We start from the raw sequence: 21,726 nt of genomic DNA, 5'->3' as shown, positions 1-21,726 counted from the left end.
CAGAGTTAATTCCCCAAGGACAAATTGGAGAATCATTACAGATTTACAGGAGTGATTCCTAGCCCAGTAATAAAGAACTGAACAAAGACCTCCCAGGTAAGCAGCAGGGTGGGACACAAACAGAAACATGATTAACAAAATCTTCCAAAAGTAAAAGATAATTTGTGTTCAACAAAGTAAATTCACTTGTTAGCCACTATGAAAAGCTGGAGCTGTGCTACCCATGTTGAAGTCATTACAGCTTTTTACCTCTCACTTCTCTCTCGCCTAAACCTGTGCAGGTTTCCTGCAGAGGCATCTCACCACACTGACTGGGCTTCCTCTCATACCAGAAACAAACACAGATGAAATTAATTTTGACCTAGGGATATCTCCCAGTTAATGACTAGTTTTGAAACTGATCAATTCAGTTTTCAAGGAAAGCTCTTACCAAAAGAGAGCTGTGGCAGGAATACAAGTGTACAGATTACCAGAAGGAAAAAAAAAAAGGCAATTACCATGTTAAATATTTTAAGTTGTGCTTCTAATGAATTTGGTACTTGTGCCACTGGTAAACTACTGAACTTATCTAACAGGCTGTAATTTTTTTTTTTTTTGTTTATTGAGTAATTTTTTTAATATGCAATGGTATGGAGTGTAAACAAGCCAGCCTTTGCAAATGCATTTCACTTTCACATGAAAAAACAGGCCTCTTTTTGATGACAGGAACATTCCTTTCCCCCACCCACCAGTTTGATTTATTACTCCTACTTAAATGTCAGCATTCAGTAATTTCACCTGGCTTCTTTTTTTAGCCAACTGAAATCAGTTCCTTGTCAAATCACACAGCTTGGTACAGCTGGGCCAGAATTTTACTACAGGTTGGAAGTTATTTATGTGATTACTGATATTTTAACCATCTAAACAGACTTGTTTTCCAAGACAGCAATGAAATTATCTATATGGAAGGAAAATAAAGCATAACAATTTTTTTTACACAGGGGGAAAAAAATCATTTAATATTCTGTCTGTGATTGCGTCTCTGTTCTTTGGAGAAATGAGGCTACAAGCACTACATTTGGCATTCCCAAGGGACAACACTCAAAGCAATTGAAAACTTACTGCCTTGAGAATCCAAACAACTGCACACTCATTATGTGATTTAATATGGATGAATTCCCACCAGAGAAAACACAGAAAACTATTTTGTGACAACAAAGAAGGGAGTGTATTCACATACACACCTCGGATCAGATCTGCAAACATGTTCCCATGAAATTATGCTAGATAAAGAACACCTTCCCCCTCTCCCTTTATCAATATATATAGATATGGCTAAAATTTTAAATAGCAGGTTTTTAAAACTGGTCTGACAGAAACTAAATAGGACTTCTTTGTTCTCCTGTGAAGCTCCACAGTCACAGGGATGGTGGGTGCTGGGCCAACCATGCACAAACCCAACTTCCTCTCCTTCTCCCACAAACGTTGTTCTTCCACCACCTCTGCACTGACCCATCCACAGAGGTAAAGATGTCACCTTTTCAGTTCTGTGTCTGGGGAAAAATCACCAGCATCATCCACAGAACTTGGGTCTAAGTAACTTTGAACTGCACTTCACCAAAAGAAGGCTTTACTCTGCACCCACACGGGTCCAACTGTGCCGTCACACACTGTGCTAATGTCAACTCCCTTTTGAAGAGAGAGAAAAGGACTACCTGGCTTTCCTCCCAGCTTTTAAGTCCCAAAAATGAGTGGAGAGCCACAGAGAAAGAAAACAAACAGAATTGTACTTGAAATAGCAAGAAATCTGATTCAGTAAAATTAACAATTTTATAAAATGTAAAGGTTTACATTTTATAAAATCGGAAAATTCATGGCATTTTTCAGACAAGAGGTTATAATTTTCAAACTTTTTTCACAGAATCGGCAAGGTTGGAAGGGACCAGAGTGGGTATTCTGGTTAAACCTCCCCTGCTCAAGCAAGGTCATCCCAGAGCACAGGACTCAGGATTTTCTCCAGATGGTTCTTGAATGTCTCCAGTGAGGGAGACTCTACTACCCCTCTGGACAACCTGTTCCAGTGTTCAGTTACTGCACAGTGAGGAAATTCTTCCTCATATTCAGGTGGAACTTCTTGTGCATCAGTTTCTGCCCGTTGCCTTGTGTCCTATCACTCATCAGCACTGTGCAGAGCCTGGCTCCATCCTCTGACACCTTCCTTCAGATACCAAAAGATATTGATGAGGTTTCCTCTCAGTTGTCTCTTCTCAAAGCTGACCAGACCCAGCCCCCTCAGCCTTTCATCTCTCTAAGAGAGATGCCCCAGTCCCTTAATCTGGACCTTGCCCTCCACTGGACCTTCTCCAGGAGCTCCACGTCTCTCTTTCACTGGAGAAAGCGGAACTGAACAAAGGACTATGGGTGAGGCCTCACCAGGGTTGAATAGAGGGGCAGAATCACCTCCTCAGTCTTTCATGCATCTTTGTCCCCTGCTCACAAAAAATAACCAATCACTCAGAAATAAATTGGATATAATCCTCTCCTAAATTCTAGGTAAAACTCAATGTTGGCTTTCAGTTAATAAAGCCCTCTGCAACCCTCTCTAATGATCAAAAAGTAAAAACTTCTAAATTTCAAAAAAGATAACAGTATTTTAAAAGCTACTGGCACAGTTAAACCAGGAAGTGTTAGAAATTCCTTTATTTAATATGAGTTGTGTTTTCAATTTCAAAAGAATTGCACTCAAGCCAGTAATCACACTTAAAAATGTTGGAGATTCATTTATGCATTAGTAAAAAAAAATTATTTTTTAAATGACTAAAATAACTTTCATTTCCAAAGAGAGATGTACCATTTGCTCAGTTACCAGATCTGTGACGAATGAGCTGTCACTGAAATGTGTAATATATGATCTGCCTCACTAAGCATTTCCCTTTCATTTGAGAGGGTGCCTAAATAAATGTTGTATTCTACTAAGTGCAGGGCCTGCACAGTGTCAAAGTCATGGCTGCAGTGGGCTCTTGCTGGAGACACTCCAAACCCATTGCTTCTCTTCCTCCATCACTGCTCAGAGTACTTGCTCTATTAATCATGACAACCTTTCATGAACTGGAATTACCCAACACCCAATGCAAAAGCACTGTTGGATCATCACAGCTGAAGGGGGAATCTTCCCAGTTGCCACAACAGGCTTGCAACCATTAGAATTGCTCCCAAAGTGGTCACCTTTGGTGGTAAAGCCTAAACACCATCTCATGGGCAACTTTCTACCATCCCATTAAGACAACTGTTCCCATTTGAGCAAGTGCAGGAAACAAAGAGAACAAATATGGGGAAAAATTTGCTCAATAGCTGGTATGCCACAGCATTCAGCTTTTCAAGCAAATCACTTTGGAGCATCAGCTAATGCTGAAGCTCAGCTGTTCTGCAGCTTGAGACACGAATCATCTGCAAAAGGGGTGGCCACAGGAAACACAGAGATTGACTTTTCATTCACATTCCACACAACAGCAGAAGGGAATGGTGGGTGACAAATTATTATTTTCCCATGGATCAGCTAGGAGAAAAGCGTTTCTCCTTTGTGCATTGCTCAGCTTAGCAGGCTTCAATCAGGCTTCAAAGTGCATGCTTCATTTAATACAACACCAGAACTGAACCAGAACTCAGATCTTTTGCTATGTAGTGCAAACAGAGTATGTATGTGCAAAAGTATGTAGTGCAAACAGAGCGTTCAATCAGAGCAACTAATAATGCCAAGGGCTAAATTCAAGCAGGTACTAAGACAGAGCCCATAAACTAATGAATACACATGCCAGTCTGTATTTATGTTAGCAAATTTGCATGTGCAAATGGACAGCACTGCATTTACCAATTACGTCCACACATGACTCTCTTTGGCTCCTTTTGAAAAAATACCTATATTTCTCATGATAAATCTTGGCCAAAGGCCTAGGTTGGTTCAAACTGCTTTAGCCAGAAACTGTGAACATAAAATACTTTCCAGGTGGTACTCAGCTCCTTGCAGAATCAAGCCCCAAAACAGGGAGTTCTTGTTGGAGCTTCTACAGTGAAGCTACTGATGGTTATGATGACCAAATAAGCAGTGCAGCCCAAAGGCTTGTTCACAAGCTTAAAGGAAAAGCGCAGTAACTGCAAACTTGCACAGAATAACAGCTTATTTAGCTTTCAGTAAATGAAGTGTTCTATCTAATAGATTTTTTTTCCTCCTCTGATGGGTAAATGCTTCCCCTTTCACTAATGTGTGAAATGATCTAGAGTATTAGTGTTTGCATTATGCAGTTACAAGCACAGACCTTGGAAAAATGATGGCTTCTGGCAAAATTTACTGGTGAAAGAAATTTCCAGATAGAGATTTGATTTAAAGCATTACTGTTCAATGAGGAGTGGTTTGGGCAAGATCTTATTTCCACTTTTGCCTTGCAAGAAAATAGTCAATGACTAGTAAATGAGTTGGAAATTATTACTATAATTACCACGTCTTCAAAGCAGCCGTTGGAAATTGTGCATGCGGCAACAAACTAATGAAGTTCCAGTTGCACAAAAACAAAAGGCCACAATGACATGAGAGAAGCCATGGTAAAAGCTGTTTTAAGAACTTTTCCCATATTGGAGGCAGACTCTGAAGAAGATAGTGACAATGCCATCCTGCCCTGCATAGTTTCATTGTCTTGACAGCGAGTCTCCCAGTAATGAGTGCCTGGCGCTGTCAGCGCACATTGAGGCATTTGGAAGTCCTTGCAGAAAAAAAAGAGAAAACAGAAGGCGTGGGGAGGGGGGATTTTAGGATGAATCTGGAAAAGTGCAGCCAAAGTATATTGGTGACGTGAGGAGAGATTTGTTTGGTCAAGTCTTGTTTATTGTGTAAATAATCACTCGCCAGCATGCACTGAGCAGTTCAGCATATGTCTTTCTCAAATGATACAAGGTCAGTGCTGCACTTCAGCTGTTCTTTCAAAAGTAAGATATCCCCGTGAGTCTCTCAAGAGTACTTCAGTCAAATTGTTCCTTGCCTTCAAATTCTCTGCTTTTGCAGAATAAAGGGAAAACATCTTTATACAGATTCTCCCTGTTTACTATTTTATGAAAATCTGCATCAAATCAATATTAAAACTTTTAAGTGAATTCTTTTCAAATAAACAGCTAAAAAAGAAATAATAGTTGGAAAAACAACACAAGCATATTGTGAACAGGTTTTACACAAGCGCCCACACACATATTTCTGCCATGACACCCACTTTTCCACATCATTCCTAATTTGCAATGTTCTTGTTGCTGTGCCTGATCCAAATCCCCCTGCAATGAACGTACGTTTTTCAGCTGGTTTCAGATTGCCTGGGATTCAGTAAAGGCATTTGAGCTATAAAGAGCATATCAGGAATGCTGGCTCAGAAGAGGGAAGAGGATGTGAGTGGTACTTTCACAATGCTGATAAACAGCCAAGAGTACAAATGAGAGCTAAAATTTCAAGTTGTAGTGATGAGAAAGCAGGAATGGTTTTTCTGACTGTTCTAGGACAAAATGATAGCTAGCCCAAATTATCCCTTAAAGCCTTCTGGAAATAGAAGTTCTTGCCTATTAAAGATCCTGTTCATTCCATTATTTTAGATTTCCTTTTGGTTCACTCTTTTGGGGATTTTTTGTTTGTTTGTTTGTTTTGTGGGGTTTTTTGTTTGTTTTGTTGGGTTGTTTTTTGGTTTTGGTTTTTTTTTAGTTGGGGTTTTTGTTTGTTTTTAATCATCTCAAAATCCACTCTGTCATTTCCGACAGGTTGTTGCTCAGGCTATGAGATAAATCCCATTGAGCAACACTGAAATTCTTAAATGAAGCTTCCTGGGTGCTATGTAGTAATTTACTCAAAAGGTTTATTCAATGGGTGCTACTCACTAACCTCTGTTCTTTATGCCTTAGAGTGAATATCTAATTAATACCCTTTCTTAAATCACCATCATTAGTAGTTAATGACAGTGGACTAACAGAATTTACCACCCTCTCCATCTTCTGCTTTGAGTATTGAAAAACAAACCAAAAAATTATATCCCCTTGAGCTTTTTCAACAAATACTGAGGATGCAAGGGAAGTCTGTGTATTATGCTCTTATTTTACCTCTTATCTCTAATATTTGTTGTAGTGAAAAACACCAGGTGTAATTTTGCGTCTCTTACATTTTTAGTTATTTATTCCTGTGATTTGAGTATATTCATGGAGCTAGTCCATGAAAGTGATCCACTTGCTTGAGGCTCAAATGATAGAGCACGTACAGCCAGCTCCCCTGTAACAGATAGCATGCCATTTGTTAACTGCATTTCAAGTCTGCAGTGGTGCAGACTGTAATCTCCTTTAAAATATCTCAGGGGGTGCTTTTACTTGGAAAGATAAGGGAAAAATATTTCTTCTTTTGGAAGTAACACTGCATGCATCTTTCTTTTATGGCAGGGCATGGGGCAAGACAAGGTATACATAAAGTGGTGGATGTTTAGGAAATTAACATCATCTCTTAAATCTTTGTGATGTCTGGGGCTGTGAAAACTTCCTAGTTTTGAAAAAGCACTTCATATTCAAAATGAAGAAATTATTCTGACCAAAAAACCCAAAAACCAGACTTCTATAGACAAAATTTTACTATCTCTGTAATGCCAGAATTATTCATTTGCAAATAAGAATATTTAGAAAAGTAAAAAGTGATCAGGACCCAAGTACCAATTTAATTAAATTTTGTAAATAGGACAGCAGGAACTCTTTCTGGATATCTTGCCCCCGGTACTCCAAAACCAAAGGGCACATCAAAACCTAGAACATCCTTTCTAAGTTATTTAGTAATTTCACCACATATTTCATTTTAGGAAAAGATTAAGAGAATATAATTAAATTACCTAGTAAACTTTAGAAAGTAATCAGGAGAAAAACTCACAGTACTGTCTCAAAATCTACTGGCTGTTTATTTAGGACAACACAGCTCTCACAGCAGAGTAACAGAATGATCCGCAACTGAATGTTGACACTGTATGTTTTCCAAGAAGGTTTCTTCCCCCCTGGTGAATCCAAAGAGACCCAAGAAGGAAAATCTCCTAAAAGTATCCAACACTACCTAACATATTATTTTCCTGTCTTGCTATTTTATAAAGCAAACTGGACTAGGTCATAGGTTCCTATGTCCCAGTCTGCTGCCATGTAGCAAAAGATCCCTGGCCCTAAAAGCTTCAGCGGGAGAATGAGTGTGTCTGTCCCCCCCTCCTCCCCCATTTCCTCAGCTTGACTGCTAAGGGTCCTTTTAGCCTCAAACAACTCAAAAGAGAAGAGTTTCATGACTGCAATATTATTATTATAAAAGCAATTCAAGAATGCTTCACTTTCACTCAGCTTCATTGAAACATATAGGCTATATTTTACATCACTTTTTTCATAAAATGTCAGAACTGAAAGTTGTCTGAAGACCACATTATGAGTTTTAACTCTGTTTTTCTCATCTTGTCTCAGTTGAGAAGCATTCACAGATCTCTAACTCCATTAACTACATGGCTGCTAAAGGAGGAGGATTTTGGTTCATGTTAGAACATACGCCCTTTCAGTTTTCCTTTACTCCATCAGAGAAGCTGAGCTCTGCCAGCACCTTACAGCCTTATTGGGCAATATTGTAATTTGGACTGTTATCTTTCACTGAGAAAATATTCCACATTTTATGACACTGTCCATTAGAAGCTCTCTAGAACTCTACTATGGTATTTAAGAGACATGAAACATTTTGATGAATAACAGTCACTGCTGTTGAGTAACTATGTAGGAAAAACATTAAAGTTTATCTAGCATTCAAAGAACAAAAACTTCAGGGCTAATAGTTTTACCTCAATAGCATATCCATCTTAAAGAATTCCTTATGGGCACAAGCTCTGAGCAGGGATGCCAATGCTAACTCTCAGATTCCCTTATTTTTAACAGGAAATTTAAGGAAATCATTAACAAGCAATGATGTTGTAACAGGTGATTGCTTTGGTTGAGAATGCCCGATATTTTACAGCCTGTTTAAAACCTAGGTGGGAAACATGTCAAAATTATTTTGCTCAATCTAATAATGAGATAAGCTGCAGAGGGCTTACTTCTTATGTCTCATATCTAATATTACAGAGTACATGGGAGAGGAATAGGAGTAGGGTTCTTCATCTCCTGTAGCCTGCAGTTGTGGCTGCAGTGGTTCTCTATTGTTCCACACCACAGGAAAGCTTTCATTTCCATGTTCCAGCTTCAGCAAACAAATCATACTTCTGTAAGGTGTTTAAATTTATACCACGGAGCCAAATCTTCAGGTACTAATGTACCTGAAGATCTCATTTTATCATGAGATAAAATCTCATTTTAATAAATGAGATTTTCAGTTTTTCAACTGATGACTGATTAATGAATACCTTCTGATTACAACTTTCTGGTAAAACATGAACAAAATCAAACCAGAATACTAGGAAACCTTGCTAGATATTCTTATCTAAAAATCCTCTAATTCTACATAAGCATAATTTTATCTAAATGTAGCTGAGCAAAAAAAAAAAAAAAATTAACTGAAAGCAAACAGGTATGAAATGGGGAAAAATGTGTATCTACTCTTTCAGCATACTTTATTTATAGTGTTTATAGCAGAGGTCAGTTCAGAGGTGCACATAGAGATCAGTGTGAAACATGCAGAGGAATCTATTTTTAAAGCTGTTGGGGAACACAGAAATATCTCACATGTTTCCATCTGGAATTGTTTTTAGAAATGCCATCTAGAGGGGCAATGCAGAAACCTGCTGTCAAAGAATAAACAGCATCTTTATGAAGGCAATTAATTCTTCAAATGCAGTTCAATCTGTGAATGGCTGGTAAACAAATGGGGTGACTGCCAGTATAAATATTTATTTGGGAACAGAGGCAGCTTCAAAACAAGCAGAAGTTTGTCCCAAGCAATTGGTGTGTGTGTGCTGCAGGGAAGAAGCATGAATGACTCTGGCTCTGCTCCTCAGAGTTCCACATGAGAACTCCAAATAGACAGAAACATTTTAAAGACTTCCATATTATTAACAGTTCAGTGAATAGATTATCATGACTTTTTTCAATTCCTCCAGTGACAGTTGGCATAAGTTGTTATTAAAGCAAATCAAGGCCAGAAAGCCATTTGATCTGCATTACTTATACTAGAAGACTCACTAAATGAGGTTAATACTGCATAGAGAGAATGCAAATATTAGTTACCAACCAGCAGCTACAGCCATTTCACATTTTACAAATCTTAAATTTTTAAAAAGCATTTTTTCTAATAATGGAAGATCTAGGGAAATAATTAAATATTCTTTGTTTATGGGACAACTTTAGAATGAGTTAAAGTTTTATCAGAGACATATTGCCATCATTTTGAAATTGTAAATCCAAGAAGGAGAACCTAAGAATGGTTCTTCCTCTGAATTAAATTCAAGGACAATTTAATTGCTTTGATTACAGGTAAATTCAATTATGGGATATAACATACCAAAAAAAGGTAAAATGTAGCCTTCTGAAAGGAAATAAGCTGGACTATGAATATGGATTTATTTTTGGTTTTAATTTTTCTTTTATTTTTTATTTTCTTTCTTTCTTTCCATATGGCCTGCTCTGTACCAACTGACAAGATGCACTCTGACTATGGAATACCAGGGAGCTCTCATCCTGAGAGTTACTGAAACTACCTTTTACTTGAAGCATCAGAAATCACATGGTTTCAAAGCTGAAATGTTCAACTGGATAATATTTAGTACCTGTGGTCACAGCACAGGTGATCTGACAGCAGTGATATCCATTGTACCACTGGATACTCCCATTTGGAAAGTTACACCCAGACACAAAGGCATCTCATTAAAGAGCTTGATACTGCAAGGTGCTGAGTCTATGATAGTACAGAATATGCTGTGCTCTTACAGCTAAAGTCAAAACCCATAATTTTTTTTCCAGATTCTGAAACAACTACTGAATCTTTTGAACACATAAAACTTGCTGAGAAACAAGTCTGCTCCACAAAATCTGAATGCAGTATCTGAATAAATTAGTATTAGACAGAGATAAAGTTAGCTACTTCAAAATACAAGGATGAGTATGGAGGACATAACCTTCAAGCACTTCAGTCTCTGGCTATGTGACATATTTTGTCAATCTCTTCATAATATTTTATTTCTCATGCAAATGAGATCCAGGTATTATCTGGAATTTACCTACTTCTCACAGTCCTTGTCTCACTTGGAAGCTTTCTTTCTCAGCATACTTGAAAGACAAGATAATTATCACAGAAGATAACAAAAATGAATGCCCTTTCAAATAGAATAGGATTTTTGAAACAGATTTTACTATGATGAGAGACTCTGAAATAAGGGCCACATCTATCTGATGTGCCTGGTGCTATCTGCTATGCCTGATAATTCAGTTATTGGTTGCTGATATAATATACAGCCTTGGCTTTCCTACTTTAGAATTGTGAATTCTCAAAAAAAGCTGCAGAAGAGAACAATACAATTAAAAACATGACATTCACAGATATCAGGTTCAGTCTCTATAGGTTTATTTTCTATGAGAGTAAAAACCAGAGAGGCTTAGTTTTTGGGGGTTTTTTCCTTCTTTTTTAAATACCTAGAGTTTTACAACATCCTGTTCCTAAGAAATTAATGCCTAAGTAGCAAAACTTTGCCATTCTCTATAACAAAAATCTCAACTAGTTATTTGCAGTGTTCCAAATCAGGGATAAAAAGAAAAAGACAACAAAACCTTTTACAGGACCAGAAGATATTCTGCTGTGGACTGAATCTCAGTGTTGGTTGTTACTGAACCTGACCTTCAAACATATGAGCAGCACATATCTGCTCCTTGACCTGTTGCATTCCATGTACTGACTCTCCCAAGTGACTGACAGGAGAAAGCAATAGGAGTCCTTGGTAAATATTGGTGGTTAAGCAGCTAAAGGAAAACTATAAAGAGTTAAGTCTCTTTAACTGTCAGACTCTCTGAACTGACAAGGTATTTCCATTCAATAAAACTGCTGTGATTTTTTTAAATAGGTGTGAGATACAACTGTGAATAATTCAAAAGGAATAAGTACTTTCAGACCTCGGACGTTTCAAGCCATTGTGGTGGTTATTTTTAAATATAAATTACGTGTAAATCCATGAAATAACTTGTTATGAAGAACAAAGGATTTTGATAAGCATTTTTGGCAGAAAAATCTATCTTCTCTAATTTCTAAACAGAACAAAAACACTGAAAGAGGAATATTAGCAATAGCAAACTCCTCCTCACAAACAAAGTTACTTCATAACACTTGATGAGGATTAACAAGAAACAACCTCCCAAACACAGCAGGAAAACTATTGTAAGACTTTCCTTTAAGAAAATACTGTTCAAAAGCGAGAGTTTAATGACATTAGATTAATGAATCTCACTAGCAAAAAAATATTTTTAAAGTCATAGATTTAAAACGCTAGGCAAAAATGTCAAAATTTATAATACACGTACTAAAGCAACCAAAGATTTGTTCTTATGACATAAGTTCTTATGACATTTTTTCTTTCAAGGTAAAGTATATTTCCTTTTTTAATCTGTCTGCTCTTCAGAAAGACACATCCCTCTAATTTTTAAGATATATTTTTGGAAAATGGGAAAACACTGTCCATTATGGAACAGACTATCCTGTATAGGAATACAGAAAATATTGCTCATGTGTTCCTTGCCTTTATCAGCTTTCGACATCTACAGGCAACAGCTAGGGAGAGAGAAGGTAATACTGAAAAAATTGTGAGGGCTAATTTGCATACTGCAGCATCCACTGTGTTGATTTTTGCCTTATATTTAAATTACATTATTATTTTGTTCCAAAGCTCTCATTTCAGTGAAATTAGGCATGTAACAACTGAGATAGATGCCGTCATTTAGTCCTGGTGTGCCTATGTTTTGTTGTAGTGCATAAGGATAAGGATGCCTTCTAGCTCTAGGCTATGTTAATGTAATACTGTTAAATTACTCTACAGAAAGTCTAATACAGGAAGTTTGAGAAAAAATACAAATGTTAAATCCTGACCAAAGTTCTGAAGAGGGATGGAAATGGGAAGTTTTGGAGCTTTCCTCTAGCACAGCACAAAAAATATATTATTCCAAAATTTCACCCTCCTGGTGTTTTAATAAAATACTTCTGTAATGTTCCAGGGAAAAACATTTGGTCAGAGAGGTTCACTATTTCACCTGCATCTAAAAAGAAATGTCTGTGTCATCAATGACTTTGTTTCTATTATACTGATATCTCCAAAACCCATCCCATGCCTAACACAGCTCCTTCTCAGGTACCTGAAGGCTGTGTTGCTGTCTTTAAAGAGAAAACCAGAATCTCCACATCATGTAGAGCACATGCCACTACAAAGAGGTTGCTATTTGTTATCTCCAAGAACAGCCACATAAATTTCACTAGTGCTAAATGATAACAGTGCTACCACTCAACTGTATTGCCTGGCAAGCTACAAATCTGACGTTTTTTAGTCCTTTTAATGACTGGCCTCTTAAATAATGAGGAGTAATAGTTTGATGACAACCATTGTGCAAGTTCAAACAGTGAATAGAAACTTGCATGACCCACAAGAGAGGAAGGATCAGACTCACACCTGGTCTCAATATGTTCAAGTACTAGAGATTTGCACTCACTCACACTGGGCCCAGAGACTAAATTTGCAAATCACTCCCCAATGGAAGAAAACTGTGTTTCTTATCTGCCTCTCAGAGTATGTTCTGCCTTTAACATTTTTCCCTAAAATGGAAAGAGACATTAAAGCAATATGGCTACTTTTTATTCTACTCTTCCCAGTTCTAAAACAGAAGTTGTGATTTTCCCTGAAACAAAGTATGGCAATAGAATGGAATTGAAATAAAGGCATAAACAGGTTTTCCTTCTATTTTATAAATAAATATGTCAAGAACAAATAGAAGGGAAAGAACTGTAAGAGAATCAAAACCTTCCGAGTGTTCTTAAATATACTTGAAGAAAGACAAATTTCAAGGAGTAATTCTGCCCTTCCTTCCACAACAAGGACAGAAAAATGATCTCTCAGTACTTCCTCTTTATACTTTTACAAGTCACTTGTTGATTTTCTAAAGAAGTGTTTGTCTAACAGCATCATTGGTACTTAGTCCACATCCTAAGAGAGTCTTATTCACTTCTCGAATCCTCCCCCATTCTGTCCCCAGAATCTTTAAGACACTTTTTTTTTTAGATTGGATTTTCTTTTCCACAAAATATGTTTATACATTGAGATAGCCCTATGTCTAGATGTTCAACAAGTAAATGACAGTGGTTACACAATGGCCTGACCCAAGTGACAGGGTCAGAATTCAGATCCAGAGCTTTGGGTACATCCATGGGGTAACTCACAGCCACTCTTCCACCTCACATGCATTCCCATAGAGCTGAAGAACAGGAGGAATATGGCTCTAAAGTTATAAAGTTATAGAAACAATTACAAACAAAAAAAACTCTTCCTGTACACACTCCTGTGTAGAGCAGGTAACATGACATGAGGAGCTAACTCGGGGTTTAACTGTTTATCCAAACTTCATAGTGAGCAGGAAGTTTTCTAACAGCTCATTATCATTACATATGTAGTGTAATAACTTTTTCCTTGAAATAGCCATCCTACAAAGGAGTCATTTACTACTATCATCTTGAGAGAACAGCATTTAGGTAAATCCATTTGTGATAGGTTCACCAATCAGCACGTTTTTTCTTAAACATCCAGAGTGTTTGACTTGCTGTAATCTAACTTAGGTGACTAAAACAAAATTTTGTGTCAGTTTCAAGAAAGTTAAGTGTTTTTACAGAACACTATTAGAGAATATGTCATATAAAAATTAAATCTTTCTGAAAATATCTCAGAAAATCTCACAAAAAAAAGAAAATTATGTTTGGGTTTTTTTTCCAATTTGAGATATGGTACAGTTTTCTGTGGTTATGAGCTCAAAGTGACAACTCAATGTAAAAATTCCTTAAATCACTTTTTTATGCTTTACAATCCTTTGTTTAGAGAAGGAAAGGTAAACTGGCTCAGTAACTCAGCAAGTTGGTGCATGCAAGTTATTATTTTTTTTCCTGGGCCTTAAATCAGGAGCAAATAGCATAGGTTTTAATAAAAACCAGGAAGTAAAACTTCTAGCTATTGATTCACTAGCTACTTATTTATAACTTACTATCCAAGAAAAACAATAAATGCTACTGTACACTGTGATTTCAGAAATATTTGTATTTTCTCAAGAAAACAAAAAGTTGTAACTTTTTAATTGAGAAAGAACTATGGCACTGTATGTTGGCTTTTATTGCAGTAAATAAGAATGGTATATAATTTCTTGTGTGATTGTATATCATGCACTTCAGAAGTAATAAACACACTCCTTTTGTCTGGAAAGGGCAGTGTCTTGAACTATGAATGAAAACAAACAATTTCATGGGAACTTAACTGCAATAAAAGAATGAAGGGCAGACCAGAACTAGAGAGGAGATTAAAATGTACTTTAACTCAAGCAAAAGCTCAGGAGGGAGCATTCAATAACATGACATGGTAGTATAATCTAGAAATACTGATAAATTTGTAATAAAAAACAAGACACACACTGTGAAGAAGAAACTCAGTCTGCCCAAAAGTTAAGCCGATTCTTTCAATTTGGTAAAAAAAAAAGGAATATAACTGAATTTCAATAACTGTTTTCAATGTCCTTCTAGAAAGCAGATTCATTTTTAAGGGCATCAATTAAGAAAATTAATGAGAACAAGTGACAGACTCCCAAATAATATACCTCTGAATCACCTTCACCTTCATACCTGACAATCCTGAGAAAGTAAGGTGAGGAGCTCTCTGAATCATTTATATATACTTTTAGATATTTTGGGATGCTTCCAATAGGCAATCTCCACAAATTTTGTAAAAACCCAAATTCTAACTTATTCCAAGTTAACAAGCATGTCACTGGCCCAGGAAGATCAGGTTCCTGAAGGCATGGACAAGTTAAAGACTAACTTTAATTAATGGCACTTGCTTCACATCTTTATCACATCTTGGTAAATAAGCCTTCTTTTACTTTTTTGAAAAAGATCAATGTGAGCAAAAGGCTGAAGGAAATATGTCTTACAGTTACAGTTACCATGTCTAACTTTACCACTGCCTGCCTTCTGGCCAACAAAAAATAACAGTCAACTAAAAAAGTTTAGTCTTTCCCCCTTCTTTTACCAGCTGATTGGCTGTTCAGTATTTTTTTTAAACCCTACTCAGTTAGCAGAAAACAGTAGCATGTTCTGGCCATAGATTTGCAGTCTCATTGACCTCAGCGAGGTCAGGAATTCCCGCCCATATTCCATTTAAAAGGACAATACAGCCTTGAACCAGAACACCCTCAGTCTTCCCACTGTTTCCCATTCACTAATCTTTTTCTCCCTCAATCACAACTAGCAATGTTTCATTGTACACAGTATCAAAATGGGGGAAGAGGTGGGACACACATGGGCAGACACCTCCACAAGAGACAAAGAAAAAGTCACATCCTGAGGAAACCTCTTCTTTATTTTCCTTTCATCTGTGCTCCCTAACAAACAGCATAAGAGCACAATGGAATAAAAATCAGAACAAATAAAAGCTCCACAGTGACATCTATTCCTCAAATGACAGTAGATGTTAACTACTTAACACAGACGGATACCACTCCAGTACCATGTGAACAGTACATGTTTACTTGTTTTCTGAATTCCAGGCTTCAGCTTTGGCATTTACTATTTATTTGCTATATTACCTTGTCTATTCTGCAATTCTCAGCAAAATTACCCTTCACCTAATATGTATGTTTGTTTTCTTGTGTTGTTGTTCCATTATGTCTGAAATCATGAATCAACAGCTCTTTCCTGACAAACTTGTTGAGACAAATGCTACTTTGCAGAGTGACTTGAAGGCAAATATCTCTACTTTCCCTAATTTACTGTCAAACCAGGAGAAAAAAGAATCCCAAGTCTATTCAAAAGGCAATGATTTACACCATCCTAAACAGTACTCTTCTTCTATATACGAAGCCACTGTCATTTATAATGTCTGTGCATCCAAAATATCAAATTGACATGACAAATAGCAAGATTTTCCCAATTAAGAGAAAAAATAATTACTTTTACTTGATTTCTTCTCTCATCTGGAGTTGATATGAACAGTAGTACCTCAGTTTGTTGTTTAGTGCCTTGGAAAGTTGTTCTTATTCTCATGTTTTCTTATTCAAATGAAAAATTAATTTTGGGGAGTTCTGCCTAGACATTATAGGGGAAAAAAAGTCTTGATGAAGCTTTGTATAGTATGGATTAATTTAACATTACAACCACTTTAGTATTAGGTTTCTGGGTAGAAAATTCAATTCACTCTGAGAGGATGCACCCTATATGCTCTAGATGCATTCTTTCTACCGTACCTTCAGCTTTCTCTCCCATTTCTAAGCAGCTGCAGTAATTACAATAATTCCACATTCCTAGCTGCTGGACAATTTGCTTAAGCAACAAAATTTGATCTGGGCCAAGTTTTCTCAAGATTGAGAGCAAGATCTTTAATTGCAACAGAAATAACATGGACCTTAAAGAAGAAAATATATATACCAGCTTCATGTGATGGACTTCCTCTGAACTGTCTCTGTAGCATAGAATTAGGTACCAAAGTCATAAAAAGAAACAGAAAAGGCAGAAACATTCATTTCCTAATATCAGTTTATACAGCTGTTTATTTAATTCCTATGAATTCTGTTCAGTCTCTTCATTTTCCTCACATGTTCTCCAGGAAGTTTAGGAATGCATTTGCCCTACAAGCTGACAGGACAAGGTTTACCATGCACATCACACTCACTGATGTGGGCCCAGCCCCACAACAGCTACCACACTAACATCTGGGAACTCTGCAAGAAGGCTCAGCTTCCAAAACTGTTTGTACAGAGGAGAGATTTCCATATAAAAAAGGCCTATAAAAAAGACAGATTTACAATTCCCAGTTTGGAAGAGCATTGGATAGTCTCATGTGTTTCAATGCCAGCACAGTTCATTCAGGTCAGGACTTGCTGCAATACAGAGCCCTACGAGCAGCAATGTGTTTTATTTTCACATGAGAAGCACTCAGAGGTTGTTAATTTCGTTCTTGTCCCTTTTTAGTCTCCATTTACAACTGTGAACCTTCTTGCTGAATATTCCACACAAGCAAGAACAAATGTACAAGTGAGAAAGGATACTTTTCCTGTCAGAGAAATCAGGGTCAATCTCAACCAAGAAGATTCTGTGAAACTGTGAAGGCCCCGTAAGAGGATCACAGGGGTCTGAGCAAGCCCTGTTCTCACTGTGACTTGCACTGATAGAGTATTTGGCCTCAGGAGTCAGTACAATTTGACTCCAAAATGTCCTGACTGGAGTAAGTTTTTATGGGAGTAAGTTAAACATTTTGAATCCCTTCATAATAGATAGTATTTGGGGCTAATTATTCCTGTTTTCCTGAGGAGCTTTCAGCCACTTTTAACACAAATTCTAAAACCTAGTATTTTGATGAGTTTTAAAATGCAATCCCAACCTACAGAAAGGCTTACAGGAAAAATCTTGCTTTCAATGGCACTGTCACTGCCATGGGAACATACTGCATCTGTCATTGCAAACCCCTGATGCCAGATTTAACCTCCTACACAAATACACATTGCAACTGCTGTTCTGCCAAACAACACATAACAATCCAGATAGCAAGAGAAAAACATTTTTTCTTTTAATTGCTTTCTGTACAAACTGCTTAATTAGAGTTTTGTTTTGTAATTTGGTAATGAAAGCAAACAAAACTATTTGTAATCCAAAAAAAAACCCCAAACAGATTAACATCAAAGCAGAAATGTAGGAAATAGTTGGAGGGAGGAGGTGGGAAGGTAGAGCTTTGAAGTGCTTTTCATTCATGGCATTATTCAGTCATAAGCTCTGCCCAGCCTGTTCTGAAAAGAGCATAAGATACACTCACAATCGCTTTTTTTTTTTTTGGAAGATGCAGCACAAATTTTTAAGGTCATAAAATCTCATAGCACATTTCAAATTTTCCTTCTCACTACAGTCAGTAAGCACACTCAGAGCTGGATCCAATCTGAAAGCCAGAGCCACTCTTCAGATGTGCACAAAGCCTGGTTAAGGTCAGTGGCAGAGCTCCATGAGGTAGGAGGGTGCTTGGGAGCTCCCTTGTGGGCTGAGTGCTCAGAGGAGCAGCATGACTGAGCCCAACACATTTAAAATGGTGCCTAAAAGGCCCAGTCACAGCGTGAAATGATCACCAAAGGCCTGCCCTGCAGCATGGATGTGCCTCATGGATGCAGCCCAGCCACTAGCTCCAGCCACCATCGCCAACACAGGCACTCAGCCCTGTTGCAGGGAAGGCTACCACTGACCATCTTGGAAAACCACTTTATGCTTGCCCCTACAATGAAATATTCCAGTAAAAGGCCTATTTAACTATTTCCAGACTGACATGCCTGCTCAATATTTTATAACTTTTGCAATTCCACCGTGAAAGTAGAGATTACATTTCACTAGCGACACCAGTTGCCAAAGCAGCAGATTAATGCCCTTCTCAGGAGTAAAGAGTGCAAAATGCAGACATTCACTTTGCAGTAAGAAGAGAACAAACCAAATTGAACTGAAATATGTTCATTTTAAACATCACCAGTGCACAGTGAACAGTTTTATTGGTATGAAACTGGAATGACACTTCCAAAGGCTGAATAAGTGCCGAGCACATTTCCATGTGTGAAATGTAACCATATGTGACTTCAAATAAACCCTGCTGGTTATGACAAAACTTCATACTTCATTGTTTAGAAAATATGACTTAAGTTTTCTAACCATTTTTGGCACTCGGGGCCAGGAGAGAAATGAGAAGAGATAAGAGGTGTTTTACAAAAGGCATCTTTTAGGTTCTTCTTGACTTCTCATTGTACCTGAATAATATGATGAAAATTGTAAAACAAATTGGTTATCTGGCTTTACTGCTTATGATGCAATTCTCTGCATAACATTTTTTGCAATTGTGAGTTAACAGCTGGAAAAAACACAAATATTATCTTTGTAAGGCCTAACATGGGCAAAAGTGGAAAGGATGGGAATTATACCATATGTCCATTCTCTGTTTACTTGGGTCTTTTTCTCCCTAATAACTTCCTTACACCTTATTTGCTAAGTAGAAAATAATGAAAACACAGAGTACACCACCTTCTAGAGAATGACAATATATCAAATTGTACCTTATGTCTCCAATGGTCTCACTGGTGTCAGCATTGATCTCACAGAAGCAGGGAACAGTCTGAGCAAAACACCTAAAAAATTTTAAAAGAATAATTAAAAAATTATGTTTGCTGCAATAGACTTTACACCTACAGTGACAAAATATGAACTGGAATTTCCCTTCACTTTTATAGAAATATATCTGAAGTAAATGGCAAAATGGAGAGTTATCCACATTTTGTGGCACTACTACACAGAGAGTAGAAACAATTACCTTGGGCACACAAGGGCAAACTGTTAAATTATCCAAAAAGTAGGAGAGACAAGCATGACAAGAAGCCTTTTTTTTTTTTTTTTAAGTTTTTTTGGAGAAGAGAACTGAAGAGCACAGAGTAAATGTTATTTATAAAAATAGCTTGATTTTACAAATCTCATTAATAAAAACTCAAATACCTCAGAGTGGTGAGAAATTCCATTTTGTCAAATAGCTATTTCCACTACTGATTTTTCATTCAAAAAACCATGAAAACTGTGAATTGAAAACCAGGACAACATAAGCATGGGAAAGAAGTAGTATGGGATTAGGATCTGTTATTGAAATACTAGGTTCATTCTCCATCCAGATGTACAGCATTTTCATCACTGAAGGAGGACCTTTCTCACATTGTAATATATGAAAGTGCAGGACCATTACTGAAGAAATCCTATGGTTTTTGTGAGGGCTGTGGGACTAAGCTATGAAAAGAGAGCTCTAAATCAAAATAAATTTAAAAAAATGAAAAGTAAGTCAGAAAGAGTCTGGTCTATTGAAGTGAATGACAGAAGTCCTATAGGATTTTGAAAAAAATTACTAATAGTGTTTTAAAATGCTGCAAGTATTATGATGTGTCAGAAACATAGGTATTGCTTACCCTCTCTTTAAATTCTCACTGGCCTTCTTTGGAATATCTGAAGATTAAACTAGACCTTGCCAATTCCGAACAAATTATTTGGCTTGATACAGCAACTGGTGGTGGAATATTGACTTATGCACTGATTTGTTCAAAACAACATTCCCAAAGAACTGAATACATAAATAAAGGGCAAAGGTGCTGCCATAGACACACAAACAAACAAGCAAGCAAACAACCTAGAGGCCACATGGAAGAAATATTTTCCAGTTGTTCCTGTATCGGTGCTATATGTCTCCCTTTTAAACAAGGAGAATTAGAGACTCACAAAAACAAGAAAATTTGATGTGAGGTTCCAATTTGGCACTCAAAAACTTGACACTGAACATTTGGAAATTTCAGTGAGGAAAACATGATACTGAAGCCTATTTACAATCTACCAAAATTAACCTAAAACAAGCGAAAATTAGTTAATTGTCAAAGCCAAAGGACAGGGTGATTGAGCCTAATGTCCTTAGTGAGAGACACCTCACAGCAAAGGGCAAGATTTGTGGGCAATGCAGGGGTAACTGCTGAAAAAACCGCACCAATGCTTATGCACATCAAGGAAACACAGTGGTACTTTCAATCTTTAAATGCTCAGATTCCTAATTTTAATCATCATCACTTCCACAGTAAACAGCGCTTCAGGCATGGAGGTGTTTGCTGAAGGCAGTGGGAGGGGTGGGGAAATGGTCTCCCGGATAATAACCTGCAGATAGCTATTGTCCCAGCTTTCAGAAACTGCAGGCTCTTTGTGATTAGATGTTGATAAACGAAATGTAGATGCCTAAAATAATTACTTTAACCCACAATCAGTTGCAGTAAAAGAGGAAGTGTGTTAATGACCTTAGAATAATGAAGTTGTTACCACAAAAAATACTTACTAATAGGACTACATACCTAATAGTCTTCCCTCTATTCACAAGGGAGCATTATTTACCAGAGACCAAACTAGGGTTTGGCTTAGGATTTTATTATTGTGGAAAACAATTCAGTAAGAACACAGGGTCAGGAACTGGAGTTTAACATCACATCCACTAAAAGCTGTAGCACCAAACACATCATCTGTCTTTAACTGAGATCCTGAAATTATTTTAATCAATAGGCAGTGTGACTTAAGTGCTGCAGTGTGAGCCTTTCTGTGTGACTAAACAGTGAATTAAATAATAGTTTGCTTCTAAAAAGACATCACCTATGGTCACACCCATAAAAATATTGCTTTCAGCTATACAGGCCAATACTGAAAAAAAAATATATAGCTAATAATTAAAAGATAAATTTCTCATATTTTGAAGGATTTCTTCAGTTTGTATGCAGTATGACAGAATGGGTTTACAATGATATAAAAGGGAGTAATGTGGCAAGGCAATGGTAGGGTAGGACAGTGGTGGCTCAAACATTTCAGTTCCTTGTTCTTAGAAAATAATCACAGTATCTGTGGTAGGTAGCAAACTGCTGGAAGGCTTCAGAGGAATGAGAAAAACAACAGAAAGTTTGTAAAACTATCACTTGCTGTTTTCTCAACTG

At 37.1% G+C, this 21,726-nt stretch overlaps 1 long non-coding RNA gene across 1 annotated transcript in view; it reads right to left on the bottom strand.

Annotated features, from left to right (window-relative positions):
- The window catches only part of LOC136555255 (uncharacterized), a 191,364-nt gene extending 172,007 nt beyond the window's left edge, over positions 1-19,357 (bottom strand). The window contains exon 1 of the long non-coding RNA XR_010783446.1: positions 19,288-19,357. This is a non-coding gene — a long non-coding RNA (uncharacterized lncRNA). The remainder of the gene's footprint in view (positions 1-19,287) is intronic.
- Positions 19,358-21,726: the final 2,369 nt, after the last annotated feature.

This window comes from Molothrus aeneus, chromosome 3 (assembly GCF_037042795.1).
Source record: "Molothrus aeneus isolate 106 chromosome 3, BPBGC_Maene_1.0, whole genome shotgun sequence".
Classification (NCBI taxonomy): domain Eukaryota; kingdom Metazoa; phylum Chordata; class Aves; order Passeriformes; family Icteridae; genus Molothrus; species Molothrus aeneus.
The sequence above is the reverse complement of the archived record's forward strand: the minus strand, read 5'-3'. Positions and strand labels throughout refer to the sequence as shown.